The following is an 18,238-nucleotide window of genomic DNA, read 5'->3' as shown; positions in this document are numbered from 1 at the left end:
GTAAATAGCTGGCATAAATGCTGTCTTTTGCCTCCCACTCTCCCCCTTTTGTCATTCTCTCAATCTCCAAGGAAAGGCAGCCTCTGTTTTTGCCATGGCTAGGATGGTGTGCTTTTTCCTTGATTTCTTCCCTTCCTAATTATTGGTAATTCGTTATCATACATGATTCTGATGTGTGAAATCTTCAAGATCTTTTCACTCTTGGATCCTTTCCTAACTTTAATATATAATCCTATAAAATAACAAGATTTCTTGTCATAATCCCTAGGACTGTGCACATGCTGGATGTTACCTCCTTGATTATGTTCCATTACATACCTAAAGGAATTTTGGGATATGATTAAGGTCACTAATCAATTGACCCTAAGACACGGAGATGATCTAGATGGACCTCGTATGATCCCATGAGTAGAATGTGTACAAGCAGAATGTTTTCCAACTGACTGTAGAAGGGGAAGCCAGGGCTTGAGAACATGAAACGGCTGGATGGCTTTGTTGCTGGCTCAGAGAGGGAGGGGAGTCTTCTGTGCTGGGAGGGAAGTGCAGGCTCTAGGCATTGAGAGCTACCTCCAGCCAATACCTCGCAAAGAAATGGTACTTCAGTCTTAGAGCTGCATAGAGCTGGTTGTGCCAATAATCCAAATTAGCAAGGGAATGGATCCTCCCCAGAGCCTCCAGACAAGAACTCTGCCTGGTCAACACCTGGGTTTTGCTCTTGTGAGGCCATAAGCAGAGAGCCCAGCTAAGCCCCCCTGAACTTCTGCCCCGAAAAACGGAGATCGTAAGCTTGTGGCACTTTGTTATGTAGCAGTGGAAAACTAACCCAGCCCAGGTCTTCCGTGTTAAGAGATGAGTTCCATTTCTTGCCCCACTAGTGGTTGCCCCATTTCTTTCTTTTCGTTGTTACACGGCTAAACTAAATCCTCTACAATCACTGTCTCGATCTATGTGCAGTTTACTCTTTTCTTGATTCTCCTGTGTCTGTTTCTCTATTTTCCAAGAATGACTTTCCAATGAGCTAGTGATGTTTTCCTGACCAAACCCAAGGACTTCTTCATTTTTAGCATGTTTGGTGTTTTGTAGTACACTTGATTTTCTTCCTTGATGTCGATACTTTTTTGCAATACCACATGATTTTATGTTTTCCCCTCCTTCCTTCCATCTCCTCTGTTATCTTCACAAATCTTGCTGACTAGGATTAGAATTGGATTTAGGAGCTATTGCACAGAACCAGCAGAGGTGAATAAACAGGAGCTTCAAGAAAAAAGTCGACGAAGTCCAGATTAATTTTCCTGATGTCTTTGTTAGCATAAGGTTTTTCCTAAGGAGCTGGATACGCTTCTTGGCCCTTTATCTGTAGACATTAGATAGAAGTTACATCCGGTCCCTATTACTGCAGTCATGTTTCCCAACAAAGGCCCACACTTGTGTTTGTATGTCACATTATAAACATAACCATTTATTATCATTTATGCACCTACTGATTTAGGCAGGGTGGTTTAGGCTTGGTGGCGAGGTGGCTCTGCTCCCAATCACAGGTTGCCGAAATAGGGGTTGGCTTTTTGAGTTTCTGTCCTCCTTGGTGAGGTGGTCTAGCCATAGCATAGTCTTCTCATGCCCGCAATGGAGGTACCGGAGGGCAAGTGGAAATATATCAGAGCTTTTTGAGGCCTGGCTTTGGAGCTGGCCTACGCAGTCACCTCTGCCTCATTCTGGAAGCCAGAGAAGGTCACATGACCAAACCACAAACCAGGGATGGGAGGACATCTGCTACTGTGAACTACATTGTGCACCCCCCCCCTCCACTCACCCCCAGATGGAAGCCCTAGTCCCCAATGTAATGGTATTTGGAGATGGGGCCTTGGGGAGAAAATTAGGTTTGGAGATCTCAAAGGTGTGCCCTCACAGTGGGCTTAATACCCTTATAAGAGACACTGGAGGGCTGGCTGGCATGAGCTTGCTTGCACTCTCCCTTTCACTGCCCCCCCCCAGCCCCGCAGGCTGAGGGCACAGCAAGGCCGTAGCCATTTGCAAGCTGGGAAGAGAGGTCCTAGGAGGACCTGGCCTCCCAACCTTGGACGTGCAGCCTCTAAAACTGAGAAAATAAATTTTTGTTACCTGAGCCACCCAGCTGGTGGTACTTTGTTGTGGTGGCCCACGTCGATGGATGGCCCATAACGCTGTCCCATTAGGAGCAGGAACTGCCAAGTTGGGCATATCTGATAAAAGTCGTTGATGTTGGGAGAGACAGAGAACCATGTCAAAAGATGCCATCTGTCAAAGGCTCTGAGTAGTAGTTCATGTTCTCTTCTTCCCACTCAGAGTGATGAGTACCTCTGCTCTTTATCATCTTTAAAAAAAAAATTCTGCCTATATTGTTATAGTGTATAGTCATGGTAGGTGAGGTTAACATGCCACAGTGAGCAGCCCCAACCATCTCAGGGGCTTAGTGCAGAGTTTCTTTCTCTCTGTTGCAGGTTTTCAGTGGCCCTGGGTTCCTCGTGGTGCCTCCCCGCGGTGTCAGTGGCGTGTCCTGCAGGGGCTCGTCTGTGACGCCTCCCTGCTGCCAGGTGGTTGCCGGGCGGGTGTGCAGGGTGTGCAGGGCCAAGCAGCGGCACCTGGACACCCTGGCCCCGAAGTTAACCTGTTACTAGTCTTGTGTACCTGGGAGTAGAGGTGCCCGCCCTGTGTCTTGGTGAACGTGAGTCATGACTTACACCCTCACCCCTTCCTAGACCTCCGGTTTCTCCTTTCGTGGAGAAGGTGAGTGAGACAACTTTTATTCCGCAGTGACAGGAGGCCGCAGTCATTGCTTTGCCGCCTGGCTGCTCCAGAGGAAGCGCCTCCCACCTGCCCACGTCACCCTGCCGTGTGAGAGATACCTGTGAGGCGTCCTTGTCTTCAGTTAGTTTTCTCGGATTATCCACTGTTTCAGCCTCGGTCTGAATTGGTACCTCACTGTTCCTTAGACGTGACAGCCTTAATGTCATACTGTTTGTATCTTAGCCTCTCGGCTCTTAGCCACGCTGTCCATTCAGACGTTTTCCTGCTTCTGGGCCTTTGCATTGCTCTTTCCTTCGGCATGCTCTTCCCCATTCTGGGCCTGTCTCATTACCCTCTTCTCAGATGGACAAATGTCATCACCCCAGAGTGGATTTACTGCTCTGTCTGGAGTACCCCCTTCTCCCCAGTCACCACAGCGTATCACCTTCCTGTCACCTGGTGCTGTCAGAAATAATTCTGTGTATTTATTTGTTCATTGTTCTTCCAAGTTAGAATCTAAGCCCTCTGAAGATGGGGACCTTTCCTGTCCTCATTGCTGTTTGCGTAGCACTCAGAACAATGTGTGGCTCGTAATAATCCCTCAGTAAAATTTGCTGCTGCTGAATTGCTGCTGGCTTCTTGGCATTTGTTCTCATTACCTTCTTTACCTGGATGCCCCTCCAACCTCATCTCCTTGTAAGCTTGTCTAAACTGTAGGTTCTCCAGGGCCAGCATAAGGGCTGCTCCATGAGGTTCTCACTTACCCATGTCTCCCATTCTTTCCTAGTAAGAATGCATGCTCAAGCTCCTGTGACGGTCTGTAGTATTTATCACAAATGCTCATAGATATCCTTCTCAAAGAACTACAGTATTTTTTTCGGATTCATTGTGTTCCTTAGTCTCCCAACAACCCAGTGATAAGTTCCTCAGAGATGAAGAAACTTGGACAGGCCCTGCAGCTTGTGAGACACCTTGTCATGCCTGGAAGCTGTAGGTCTTGTTTTGAGTCCAGCACCCATGTCTCCAAACCACAAGTGATGTTCGATTCCTTCCTACGTGTTGTTTATACACAAATAAAATCAACAGTGGTCCCTGTTCCAGTAGGAGCAACATCACCTAGTAGGTGTCTCGGGCATCTTAGAGGGGATACGGACTGAGAGTCACAGCAACACTAAGGAGGTAGCGTAGGAGAGCCAGTGACCAGGGGGAAGGGGGCCTGCAGCAACTTCCCAGGGGACGTGCTTTATATGTCTGGTCTTGAAGGAAGACAGATCAGCCAAGTGGATGGAAAAGATGGAAATTCTGGACCAAGCCGCAAGAATAGACTTATTTGATAAAGGATATTCCCATGGCTAAGAATTTTGTTACTAAAACAGTTGGGCATGAAGTCATAGGTACCTGCATCTGATCGTGGAACATGGAGAGGAAGTGAAGTCTGATGCCTCTGAGGGGGAGAGCAATGGGCTGCTCCCAGACTGAGGACTCCGGGGGATCATGGAAGAGGCGGCCAGCCTGGGGGGAATGGGTCAAGAAGGTACCATCGTGGATGGACAATTTGGGGAAACCATCAGCATTTTGAGGTAAAGGACTGTGGCTTCTTTTTATTTCCTGTCTCTAGCTCCTAGACACATAGTAGGTGCTCAGAAGATGTTGGGTAAATGGAAGACTCATTGCCCTGTTGATTTTATCCATGCACTATCCCCGTGGTTATTATTATTTTTACTTTTCATTCCCACTGTTTAATTTTAGTTTTAAGTCCTTGTTATCTTTGATCCAGACTCCCGTAACGATATTGTGATTGCCTCCGTTCTCTCTCTTTTTTTTGTGATCTATGGTATAGTATTACTTTTAGATATACTTTCTAAAGCACAAACCCAGTTATGTCACTGCACTCCTTAAAATCTTCAACGAGCCCTTATTAACAACCAAATAAAGTTAAAATTCCTTAGTTTTGATTTTCAAGATCATCTGTGACTTGGCCCTAAATACTTGTTTGATCTTTTTTCTTCTTTATTTTGTAGGCAAATTGTTACTTTCCCACTTGTGTTACTCATTCATTTAACAAACATTTTCTAGATGTCTACATCTAGCTCTGCTAGGTACTGGAGAGACAACTGAAAAAGCAAGAGTCTAAGCCCTTTCAGAACTTGGAGTCCAGTTGGGGAGAGAGACATCAAATAAGTAATTACATATAACAATCGCATTGCAGTTATGAAGGCAAATGTGACTGCCTTTGTTTTTTTAAATAAATGAAGCCAGCCGTAATGCTACATAGTCTGTGGTGTCTAGTTTTTAAAACCTAACTCAAATGCCCTTTCCTTGGTGATGCCTTTTCTTATGTCAACGAGAAGTAATTCTCCAATTTCTGGCTCCACTTATATGCATTTTCTCATGACTTACCTCACTTGTTGCTTTATATTATTATGTGTCAATATTCTTCCTCTTATAAGCTATTTGAATAATGTGGATTTGAAACACTTTTAAATCATTCTTGAATATTTCATCATATTTCTCAAAGTAAGTTAGATGCATCAAGTAAGTTTATTATGGATCAATTTCTCAAGTGTTTAAGTTTTTTTTTAAAGATTTTTTATTTATTTATTAGAGAGAGAGAGAGAGAGAAACAGGCAGAGGGAGAAGCAGGCTCCATGCAGGGATCCTGACGTGGGACTCAATCCCTGGTCTCCAGGATCATGCCCTGGGCAGAAGGCGGCGCTGAACCACTAAGCCACCGGGGCTGCCCCAAGTTTTTTTTTGGAACTATTAAACTTATTTGGGGGCAAATCTAGTAATTAGAAAATTTGGATTCCAGTTAAGCTTGGATAAATATTGAATTTTAAATGAATGATTTTTCTGTTCTTTTTTAAAAAAAAATTTACTACATTATCTCATTTAATCTCCAAATCAAGTAGATCTGGGAATCTGTTAGTGTAGATTGCTGGAATATGGGGAAGACAGAAGAACACGATTTAAATATAACATATAAACAGAAAATATTAGTAGTCTTTATTGAGACACCGTTCCTGAGTTTATCAGTTTGGCCAAATTTGTCTGCTAGTTTTTTTCCTTCTACATTTTGATGACCCAAATCTAATTTTACTTTCTATATGGTATCCTGCTGATATTATCATATGGAAGCAGAGAGAGCTCATTTATTTAGTGATAACAATAATTGTGCTAACAATCCAGTATGCTTTAAATTGTTTGTAACATTTATGCAATTCTGACTATATACACTGTGCCTTCTCTTTTCTTTTGATTCTTGTAATACAAACTATCAGACTCTGGAAAGCATTGTTAGGAGCATGCCAAGGGGTATTAGTTTCTGTGTGGAATGGACTCCTGTAAGGCTGGAACCCACAACTTCGATCTTATTAGCAGTATGTGATTACCATTCATCTAAACTGGCTACACAGATGGGCTAAATACAGTTCACATCTTCATTCTTTTACATAATTCCAGAGTATTTACTTTAAGTGTTGAGTGTCAGATAATTAAAGGATAATTATATTTTAATGTGTGTTTATAAAATCCAAACCTATGAGATTATTTCATGTAAATTTGGTAGGGTAGCAACATAAATGAGAAATATTATTCTTAAAGCCCTGTTCACGTTCAGTTTCATTTAAATGGTTCGGATACTGTGTGCACCAGCTGAAGTTGGTGCTGAAGCAGTCATTAGTTTATTGCTGATCCCTGCACACCTGCATTTCAGCTGTCATGATATTTAATATCACCAAAGGGCAAAGGAGGTCCGGTGGGAATTTTTTTCCTTGCTGCTTTATGTAGGTCATGGCACTTTTGCTGTCTGTACTATTTCTGTGCCATAATAATGATAAACTGGTTTGCAAGATATTTAGATGATTTTTAAAAACTATTTTACTTATTTATTTGAGAGAGAGAGAGAGAGAGAACAAGGGGAGGGCGAGGTAGGGAAGAGGGAGAGAATCTCAAGCAGACTCCACCCTGAGGGTGGAATCCAACACTGGGCTTGATCTAATGACCCTGAGATCATGATCTGAGCTGAAACCAAGAGTTGGACGCCCTTAACCAACTGAGCCATCTTGGCGACCCTTAAACTGTTTTTAATGGGGTATAGTGTATAGTGAAGTGAGGTACACAAAACTTGTCTTACAACTCTGTGACTCCCCAGGTCAAGATAGAGAACATTTCCAACACCCAGGAAAGCCACCTTACACCCTTTCCCAGTCAACGAGCAACCCTTGAGAGGTGACTTCTATTGTGACTTCTTTCCTCACATTAGTTTTGACTTAGTTTGTTTTTGCAATTCATATACATGGAATGGAATTCTACTAATTAGTCTTTTTTGTTTAGCTTGTTTTACTCGTTTTATATCATGAGATTCATGCATGGTATTGCAAATAGTGGTAGTACTTTTTAATTGTTGTGTAGTTTTATTGTATAAACATACCACAATTTATACATTCTTTTATTGGTGAACAATTGGGTTGTTTCTAATTTGGGGCTATTATGAATAGTGCTCCCACGAACATTCTTACACATGTGCTTTTTGGGGTATGTATGTATGTATGTATACATTTGTGTGTGAACATATATATGCATTTCTGTTGGTTATAAAAGTAGAAATGGAATTTCTGGGTTTCAGAGTGGACATAATTTTAATTTTTCACCCAATGTTGCCAGACTGTTTTCCCGAGAGTTTGTATAAATTTACCCTTTTAACTAGCAATGTAAGAAAGTGTCAGTATTCTACATCCTTGTCAACACTCAAAATTGTCAGCCTTTTGAATTTTATTCGGTGGATGTATTGTGGTATTTCACTGTGTTTTAATTTGCATTCCCTGCTTAATAATGATGTTGAGCACTTTTTCATATGCTTGTTGGCCATTTGGATATTATCTTTATGAAGTGCCTATTATGTCTGTTTCACTTATTTGTTGCTTAAGCCAAAACCAGTTTATTATTTTTTTTCAATTACAAGGTTGACTTGGAGGTTCCTTTCTTGGTTTTGTGTGGGCCCTCTCATGCTGCAGACAGCTGGGGGAGTCTCTTGGGTTGGAAAGCCCCAAGATGGGTTTTGGCTGTCACTCGGGCACTTTGTTTTTTCCTTGTGACTTCTCATAAGTAAGTAGTAGAGTTTCCTTACATAGTTGGGTAGTGTTCCAAGAGGGTAAAAGTGGAAGCTGCAAGATCTCTTAAGACCTAGCTTTGGAGGTTGTATAGCATCACTTCCACCATATTATGTTGATCAATGTGAGTTATGACCGGCCCGGATTCCAGGGATGGGGAAATGGACTCCACCTCTTAACTGGAGGAGCAGCCATGCCACATTGCAAAGAGGCATGCATACGAGAATAGGAATAATTTGTAGCTGTATTTTACCACTTTCCCACAAAGTATTTTGATTATTTTTTATTGGGTTGTTTTATTGATTTTTTTTTTTAGGAGTGCTTTATATATTCTGGATACTAGTTCTTTGACAGATATGTGCACTGTGAGTATCTTCTACCTATTTATAGTTTGGTTTTCTGTTTTTTTTTTTTTTCCCATAATGCAGGGCTTGAACTCATGACCCTGAGGTCAAGACCTGAGCTAAGATCCAGAGTCAGAAGCTCAACCGACTGAGCCATCCAAGCGTCCCAGTTTTCTTTCTCTTTTTTAAAAAATGATTTTATTTATTTATTAATGACAGTGAGAGATAGAGAGAGAGAGAGAGAGGCAGAGGGAGCAGTAGGCTCCATGCAGGGAGCCTGACGTGGGACTTGATCTGGGGTTTCCAGGATCACACCCCGGGCTGAAGGTGGCGCTAAACCTCCAGGCCACCGGGGCTGTCCAGTTTTCTGTTTTTTAATAATGTCTCCTGATGTCTACAAGTTTTTAATTTTAATAAAATCCAATCTGTCAGTCTTTTCTTTGATGGTAGTTTTTTTAGTGTCTGGTTGTGTTGGAGCTTTAAATTAATTTTAAATAATAGGCCTCTAGGACAAAAAAATATTATTATCTATAAAGCCATTTACTCCCTCTCTCTTTTTTTTTAAAGATTGTATTTATTTATTCATGAGAGACACAGAGAGAGAGAGAGAGAGACAGAGACAGAGACACAGGCAGAGGGAGAAGTAGGCTTCATGCAGGGAGCCTGAGACTCCAGGATCATGCCCTGGGCCGAAGGCAGGCGCTAAACCTCTGAGCCACCCAGGGATCCCCTACTCTCTTTCTTTCACTTATTTATTCATTTAGCAAACCATTGTAGGGTATTCATCAGGAAGTTAAGTACTTTTAAAATGTGTAATTAAAGGAAAGTTCAGAGTTTGTATATTTCTTATGTCATGACTGTTAGTGAAAGTATGTTTGGAGCAAATATTTTTAGTTGATTACCTTATTCTGAGAGGTAAACTTGGTTTAAACAGTAGATCTCAAAACAGATTTTATTATTTTTTATTTTTTAAACAAATTTTATTTTCATTTGTATTTTATTTTATTTATTTTAAAAAATATTTTATTCATTTATTCATGAGAGACACACAAAGGGGGCGCGGAGGTGCAAAGACACAGGCAGAGGGAGAAGCAGGCGCCATGCAGGGAGCCTGATGTGGGACTCGATCCTGGGTCTCCAGGATCAGGCCCTGGGCTGAAGGTGGCGCTAAACTGCTGAGCCAACCAGGCTGCCCTATTTTTATTTTTATTTTTGCCCTCTCATCCCATTTATTAAAGAAACAGTAAGAAAAGATACAATGCAGGAAAAACACCAACCATCCTTTCACGTTAGGCTGAACGAAGCACAGTGATTTCTCCCCTTAATCCCCCCACCCCCACCCTCATTCCCATATTCCCATCCATGTCAGTTTAAATTTTGAGGTTCTCTGATCGAGAGTACTAGTGGAGAGGGAGTTAGATGAGCTGTGGAGCCTTGATTCTGGCCTCCTCTAAGTCCCAGGAAAAGGAAGTTGCAGGCCCAGTCATTCAAGCAGAACGTGTATCTGGTGGGTTTCTGAAGTGGTTGCCCACCTCCCTGTTCTGTGTTCAAGCCCCCAGGAAAAGGTATGGCAGTAGAGGATGACCAGGTCCAAGCTGCCCAGGTCTGAGCTGCTGAAGCATGGTCGGTTCACCAACATTTCTACAGAGCAGTGAGCTGATTCTCCAGTGATGAGCAGGGGACTACATACTAATTGGGACCTGCAGGCCAATGTATCCCTGAGGAAAAGTCCACACAAACAATTCAGGAAACTAGTAAGAAACAAGAGGCAGAAAGCTGTGGGACAAAAGCACAGCAGGCTTCTGGAGGGCTGGAGATCTTTAATCTCAAAGTCAGGATCATTCCCACTTGCTGTAGTCCATCTCCTACAAATAACATTTCACTTTCAGTCAAGAAAGAAGCAGAGGAAAACAATGGCTCATCTGAACTTGAGCCCCAGATAGGTAATTCAGACTGTAGCTCCACATCTACCCTTTTACTTAAAACACAGCCCCACCTAGAACCATGGTGCTTGAAAACCAAAGTGGTCCTGGAAAGAAAAATGTGTTTAAGGGGGTAACATTCTATTTGGATACATTGTAGCCATTGGACCACCTGGTCTGGGGAAAGCAGCTGGGGAGCTCCCCACTCTAGGAAATGGGACCAAAGTCTTGCTTACAGGGCCATTCGTCCTTGGAAATGAAGCTGGGTTTAGACCCAGGGTTCCACTTGGCCTTGCAAAAGGAGCTGGGTTGATACCCATGGGGCCTGCTGGAGAAGAGCTCAGGGTCCAGGAGCTGACCTAGGGGAAGTAACCTGGCCAGGGCCTAATGGGCCAGTAGACCTTGGGAAGGCAGCAGGACTTGGACCCTGCAAGCCACTAGCCCTTGGGAAGTTAGCTGGATTGCAGCCTAATGGCCCAGAGGTTCTTGGGAAAATTGTTGGACTTGAGCTCTGGAGGCTAGCAGACCTCTGGAAAGTAGCTGCATTTGAAGCCAATGTGCCAGAATACTGAGAGAAGGCAGCTGGATTGAGCCCTCCTGAACCTGTTCCCCTTGAAAAGGGATTAGCATTGAAAAAAGAGCTGAATTAGGGCATATGGGGCTGGGATCCCTGGACATGGGAGATGGATTTGGCCCTGGAAGGCCAATTCCTTGAGAGCCAGGACCCAAGTTTGGGCCTATGGGGCCAGGTACTCTTGCCATAGAGGATGGGCTTGTGCCCATGTTTCCAGAAGCCTGTGAGAAAGCATCTGAATTTGCTTCAAAAGACATGCTGCTCTTAGAATAGGGGCAAGATCTAGGCCTTGAGGTCCAGCCATTCTTAAGACAGATGCTGTGCCTAGAAGGTCACCCACTCTGGTGTCCACATTAGGGCCAGGCCGCCTGCCCTTGGGTTGTGCCCAAGGCCTGGGCCTGGAAACATACCTGACCTCAGGGCAGGGTTTGTACCAACGAAGCCTGATCTCAGATTGGGACTTGGTCTTGGTCCCAGGCCAACTGGTCTAGGATCAGGAGGACCATTACCAGAAGTCAAGAAGATACCTGTTCTCAGGTTGGGCCCAGAACCAGGGCTCATAGGGCCACCACTTCTGAGGTCAGGACCCATTCCCAGGAAACCACCTGCTTTTGGGTTGGACATAGGACCTGGCCCTGGGAGACCCCCTAATCTGGGGTTAGACAGAGATCCTGGGCCTGGAAGAGCCCCTGCCCTAGGGTTCAGAGATGGCCCTGGGCCTGGGCCCAAGAGGCCACCAGGCCTTGGGAAAGAAACTGCACCAGCGCCAGTGGGATTCATCACTCTTGGAAAAGAAGCCATGCCTAGGTCACGAGCACCAGCAGGGAGAGGTGCTGGATTTGAAGCCAATGAGCCTGATGAAGATGGAAAAGGTGATGGGTTCCTTGGAAATGGGGCCAGATTTCCACCGAGAGAACCAGTTGCCATAAGAAAGGGATCAGAATTCATGCCCAGTGGGTGGCCTGTGTTTAAAACAGGACCCCTCGCTGTGGTCCCAGGGAACCGGCGAGCTGGAGCTGTCTGAGCTGTCCTCAAGGTGGCAACTGAGTACGAGTCCAAGGAGTTGGCCGCTCTCGAGGGAAAATCCGAGGTTCATTCATACTTTCATGGGGACGTTGGTGATAATGGGCTTGGGGCGAGTTTTGAAAAGGATCTTGTTTTGGTAAGTGCTGTCACCAGGTACTGGGTGCAGCCAAGCTCATCACAGTCCTGCTCTTCAGGAGTGTGTTTGACAAGGACAGCAAAATGTTTCTCCAGATGGATGATTTTTCCATACAGGATATGATGTCCCATGATCAACACAGGGATTCCCTGGAAATAGCAGTTTGCACCATGAGTTTTCCGTCTTTAAAAAGCAACTAAAAGTAAGCTGCGATGGCAGCTGCCGAGCGATAACTGAACCTCCTACCACTGTCGCCGATGCCGCTCAAAACAAATTTTAATCTGAGATATTTCCTTTGGACAGGCATAGAACTAGACTTATAAACAAAATCCTGTGCCTTAGGGAGCCAGGCATTAGCTATTCTTTGAATTTTAGGTAGCCTTTAAATTTTAATGTTTAATCCTTTTAAAATAAACTTTCCTGTATTAATTCTGTGCCAGTTATCTCACCAAAATTCATCCTTAGAGAGGTCTTCCCTTCTCCATTCTCTTATATGCAGTATATTGTTTGTACCTACCTTTATTACTAATTTATTCTATTGTGTTTCGTTTGCTATTAGGATTTTTTCTACCCCATGATATTATTCATTTAATACTTAGGAAAACTGTATGAATGCTTATCCATATGCACTGGGTATTGGCATCAGTTGGCCAATAAGATGGATGCGATTCCTGTCTGTAGAGGATGTAGAACAGGAAAAGTAAAGAATGTTATAGGAATGCATAGCAGAGGCCCCTACCCTATACTTGGCATTAAAAAGGAATATTTTTAGGAGGAAGTTGCATTTCAGCTAAGGCCACTCACTAGTTAACAGCAAGGTAAACGGACTGGATCATGTAAATAATAGAAAAGGAACTTGATTTTATTATAAGAATAATGAGAAGCTATTAAAAGGGAGTGACATCAACATTATTATTTTGCTTACTACCGTACGAGACCTTATGTAAAACTTAGAAGTTTAAAACGACTACTTTATATTGCTCATGGTTTTGTAGGTCAGTAGTTTGTTACTGGGCAGTAGTGTGCTTGCTAGACATTCCTCATTAAGACTCTGTCACTTGCAGTCACATGTCACAGGGGCTCAGAGCTGTGTAGGTTCCAGCAGCCTGGACATCTGATCGGGCTCACTCACATGGCTGGTAGGTGATGCTGCCTGTTGGGGCCTTCAGCTTTGTTGCTGACTGGACTACCTATATGTGGCCTCTCCAGCGTGGTGGTTTTGGGGTAATCAGACTTTTTACACAGCAGCAGGCTTTGCTTGGAGCAAGTGTCTCAAGAGAATCAAGCAAAAACTTTGTGGGCTTTTCTGACCAAGAGTTGGAAGTTAATAATCATGTCATTTCTGCTGTGTTTTAGTTTTACAAGCTTGTCGCTAAAACTGGGCTGGATTCAAGGGGAGTGGACACAGACGGACCACACCTCTTGGTGGGAGAAGTGTCAAAAAAAAAAAAAAGCGTTTAAAACATGCAGACGTCTTTTAAAACCACCACAGTCCTTCTTTTGGTCACAAATTATTTACAATTCTCTCAAATGCAAAATCCATTCTCTCCAAAGTCCTCTTCCATCCTGAAGGTTTATTTGTTCTGGCATGAGCTCAAGATCCATTCATCTAAATCAACTCTGTATGTATATGAGGCCCATGATATGCAGTTCCTTAGATATGGTTTCTCTTGACATGAAGATCTGTGAACCAAAAAGATGTTTTCTGCTCCCCACCTAGCCACTCTGCATTGGTGATTCAGGGATAGGATAACCACAGTAGACACCCCTTTCTAAAATGAAAGAAATGAGAGCTACATAGCATTCACGAGACAATTGCAGTTTTGAAATCCAGCTGGACAGATGTTGCCCGTGTGTTGATTAGGGTTTAGTACTGCTCATTAGGAATTGTTTTCCATTGCTCTTGGTCCTGCCATTTGGGTTCTTGATTCTTCCTTCTGAATCATGCTTTCATTTCCTTAGGAAATGGTGTATGTCTGCAGTTGGGTAGCTTCCTAGGCCTGCTTCCTACCTGTAGAAGTTTGGGTGCCCAAAGGCTTCTTTTCTTTTTGTACTTATTCCATCTATTTAAGTTAAAGCTGGGGGATGCTTTGTTAATACAGTTCCCGCGAACATTTACTTTTTGCTATTCTGGTGAATTTTATTGGGGTTTGCTCCATTAGGTAAAAGTCGCAGCAATAAACGTCTTTAAGCCAGGCCTGTCTTTACCTTGGATTACTTGTGAGGCTGCTGAGGCACCTGGCCAATGCTACATGTTTTAGAGTTTTGTTATATCACTGCATATACTAAAGTTTTGTTCTGGTTGCTATTGGTGCCTACCTACCCAATTACCCGAAACTTAATTATTCAAAGTAATATTCTGTTTTGCTCACAATGTTGTGGTCAGGTAGTTGCAGGCAGATGTTGGCTGTGGTCATCTGAAGGCTTAGCTGGATGAGTTGAAGATGGCTCAGTCACATGGCCGGTGGATGCTCACCTGAATAGTGCTTACATGTGGTCTCTCCAGTGGGGCAGTGTCAGAGTACCTGGAATTCTTACGTGGCCCCTGAGTGAGTGTCTCAAGAGATTCAGATGGAAGCAGAATGGCTTTTTCTGACCTCGTCTCAGAAATCATCCAGTATCACCTCTGCTGTATTCTCATCCTACAGGCAACTTACTAAGGCCGACCCAGATTCAAGGGGAGGGCACATAGATCCCGCCTCTCAGGGGGAGGAATTTCAAAGAATATGCAGACAGGTTTTAAAAAATGTTAACCCCACGGTTACCATAATCATAGCACACATTTCTTGAATGACAATAATGTATCAGATATTTTGATGAGTACTTTACATGAATTCCCTTATTTACTTTTTATCACAACTTTATGATTTTTTCAAAAACTCGTTTTTGGAAAAGGAAATAGAAGCTGGAGAGGTTAAGTAACCTGCCCAGGGTCACACAGCTAATAAATAATAGAATCTAGATCCGTATTAAGTTCTCCATGACCCAAGAGTCCATAGGCTTCCCCATTGCTAAATTGGCAGCTTATTATAAACAGAACAGAATTGTGTTTTAGGTAGCTCATTCCTGGAAGCAGGGAGACAAGTGAGGAAGCTATTACTACCATCACGTGCTCATTTTATCTGTTTTTACACAAGGTAAGCAATAGAAGGAGTGGAAAAAAGTAGGAGGGGGAAGGGTATGTATTATTAAATATTGGCAGGAAAAATACAGTTATTTTTAGGCAGATAGGATTTCTGTGGGTGTAAAGATTTTCAGTATCTATTTGTTATTGGTTAAAATTACCATCTTTATCCTTCTTCATTTCTCGTCTGCCATAATGTCTTTGCTTGTTTGTTCAGGGAGGCCCGTAGATCCCTAGGTCTGCTGTATAGCTGGTATATGATCTTGGCAATTTCACGGTAGAATAAAAGTTGTTCAGTTTTCTTCTCTACCAAAGGCAGACTTTTCAGCTATTTATTAGACTTGGAGAAAAATTTGAGGTGTGGGGTCCCTTGAGAGTTCCTTTTAGGAATTGACAAACTATGGTTTGAGGTCCAAATCTAGCCTGTATATTGCTTTTTTTGTAGATAAAGTTTTACTGGAACACAGCCATACCCATTCATTTACACGTTCTCTAAGACTCTTTTCATGCCATAGTGTTGGATAGCTCTAGCAGAGACTGTGTGGCTCCCTAAAGCCTAAAATATTCACTCTCTGGCACTTTATAGAGAAAGTTTGTAGACCCCTGTTGTGTATAATGTAAGACCTATTTAGGTCATTCTGTTGGATATGTGAGATGCTTGGTGCAGGTCAGGGCACAGTTTTGAGACAGAATGGCCTCGCATGTAATTATGTATCTTAGTAGCAGAGATACTAAGATACATAATGTTGATTAATAGTTGATTACTGTTCATTAATAGTTAATTAACCAATATTGACTAATTCAATATTGATTAACTATCGATTAAATCAATGATTGGTGCTTATCACAGATCTAAAAAAGCAGAAGTCCAGAGGCTTCTGGAAAGGATTCCAACAAATACGGTAGAACCGTCAATTTAGGCTGAGGCCCTTGTTTTGTACTGTGGTTTGAATTTTTCAGTTTGTTTTACTAGGTTACTACTTTATATGTAGACCCGTATGTGACTCCTGCCCCTCACTAAGGTGAGAATAGCTGTCTATAAGTTATTCTTCCTTTACCCTGCCTATTTTAAATTTTTTATTTTAGAAAGCTTTCGAAATATTTTTTGTTTCGGTTTGCTTCTGACTTCTCTATGCTGCATTTTTACATTGTCACATTTAAATGCTTCCCTGTATCTGGGAGATATATTTGTTTACTTTATTGTGCATTTGATTTCTTCTCATGCCCTATTTAGGATGTTGTTGTTTAAGCCGTGGGACTGACCTAGATGTTTGCAGGCAGGGCATTCAGAGAGAGATACCTCGAGGCCCAGGGGGAGCGTGCAGATCAAGTTATGCTTTCCATGCTCATCTCTGGTTGTGCCTTCAAGCTTTACTTAGACCAAATGTATATTCTTTCCAATTAATGTTGCTTTTATTTTCTGCTATTTGGAAATGTGATTGTGCATTTACTAATATTATAGGAATGGTTTTCTCAGACAACCAAGAATATTTTACCTACCTAAAGTGTAATGAAAGTATTTCTTAACTGTTAATGATTTGCAAAAAGCCTTTGTGTGTCTATGTAATTAGAAGAGATTAAATAACTTTCTTAAATATGCAGTAAAAGTTAATTTTATTAGCTGCCCATTTGGAAATAGGTTATTGATTCACTTTTGCTATACACAGAAAAATGAAATGACATAATGTAGTGAATCTCCTTTTGCAAAGGAAAAAACTACATTATTCTAAGCATATATTTTGTCACACATTTTGTGTTTTACTTAACTGACTTTACTCTTTAAAAAGTGAGAGTTAAATAAGTACGTTAACAGTTGAGTACTTTTCCTCCTCTCACTACTGAATAATAAAAAAAAAATAAATCTTGGTAATTGTTTTTAGTTATGCTTATTATCCTGATGAAATTGTACTAATATATCACTTCCACTGTTTGTGAAAATATTTGTGTTGCAATGAGCCTGCAGTGATGTGACTTCTGAAAAAGTGATGGTAAGAACTCTGGCTCATTTGTAATGAATGCATGTCCCAAACTGGGTCCCATTGCGTTTAAGAAAAGGTAGTTGAAACAAAAGAGAGGTAAATATGTGAGGAGATGGATATGTAGTAAGTTTGGCTGTGGAAATCCTTTTACTATGTATGCGTGTGTCACATCATGGCATTGCGTGTGCTTCAAATATTGTGCCATTGTATTCGTCAGTTATACCTCAATAAAAGAAAAAAATACAAGTAAAGATGGCTTTTAGACAAGAAGGAAAATAGCTGTGTTTTACCAGGAGGTATATATTTTTACTTTCTTTGGGTAAGTGGGAATCCGAGTGTTCTTCCGCACCTAACCAGCCACTGTGGTGTCCCCCAACCCTTCAGGTTTTCCATTCATTCATGGTCAACAGGCCTGGTGGCTCCTTGTGAACAAACATTTAGTCAGGAAGTGGAAGCTGCTTGCTCTTTGAGAAGAGCCGCTGATCTTTGGTTTTTGGACTGTTCATCAGGTAACCAGCCTGCTCCTTCTGGCAGTATTGGCGACAAATTGGAGCTTGCTTTTTACATAAGCTTGCTTTGCTTGACTGTGTAACTGACTCTGCTTTACTCGTGTGTGTAGGCTGGGGGCATCCTATTATATCAGGGGTGATGCGATGTTTAGGATACTTGAATTTACCTCATAAGATACGTGAGCAATTTGGGGATGCCTGGGGGGCTCTGTGGTGGAGCGTCTGCCTTTGGCTCAGGGCATGATCCCAGGGTGCTGGGATCGAGTCCTGCATGGGGCTCCCTGCAGGGAGCCTGCTTCTCCCTATCCTGTGTCTCTGCCTCTCTCTCTGTGTCTCTCATGAATAAATAAATAAAATCTTAAAAAAGATGTGAGCAATTTGAATAAGAATGAAGATGTTTTTGTGTACCTCTTGCTATGCAACAGTATCACCATAAACTTAGTCTTAAACAACGTGTTTTTGGTTTCTGTAGGCCCTCTGCTAAAGATCTCACAAAACTTGAATCGAGGTGTTTGCCAAGACAATAGTTCTCAACTGAGGCTGGACTGGGAAACAGTTACTTAGATTGTTGGCAGATGGTGGTTCCTTGCTATTGTAGGACTGGAGGCTTCAGCATCCTGTTGGCTGACACCTCCTGTCATTCCAGCTCATGTGACATTCTGACCATGGCCATTTGCTTCCTCAAAGCCAGCAAAGGAGAGTCAGGATGGGTGCTACAATATTATGTAATATAATTGCATGCTCAAGTAC

The 18,238-nt window shown here is 42.4% G+C and overlaps 1 protein-coding gene and 1 pseudogene across 14 annotated transcripts in view; one reads left to right on the top strand and one right to left on the bottom strand.

Moving 5' to 3' along the window:
* Positions 1-18,238, top strand: part of ANKS1B (ankyrin repeat and sterile alpha motif domain containing 1B) — a 1,057,476-nt gene that overhangs the window by 26,485 nt on the left and 1,012,753 nt on the right. The window lies entirely within an intron of this gene.
* LOC119869415 lies at positions 9,860-11,814 on the bottom strand (annotated as a pseudogene).

This window comes from Canis lupus, chromosome 15 (genome assembly GCF_011100685.1).
Source record: "Canis lupus familiaris isolate Mischka breed German Shepherd chromosome 15, alternate assembly UU_Cfam_GSD_1.0, whole genome shotgun sequence".
Lineage (NCBI taxonomy): Eukaryota > Metazoa > Chordata > Mammalia > Carnivora > Canidae > Canis > Canis lupus.
The sequence above is the reverse complement of the archived record's forward strand: the minus strand, read 5'-3'. Positions and strand labels throughout refer to the sequence as shown.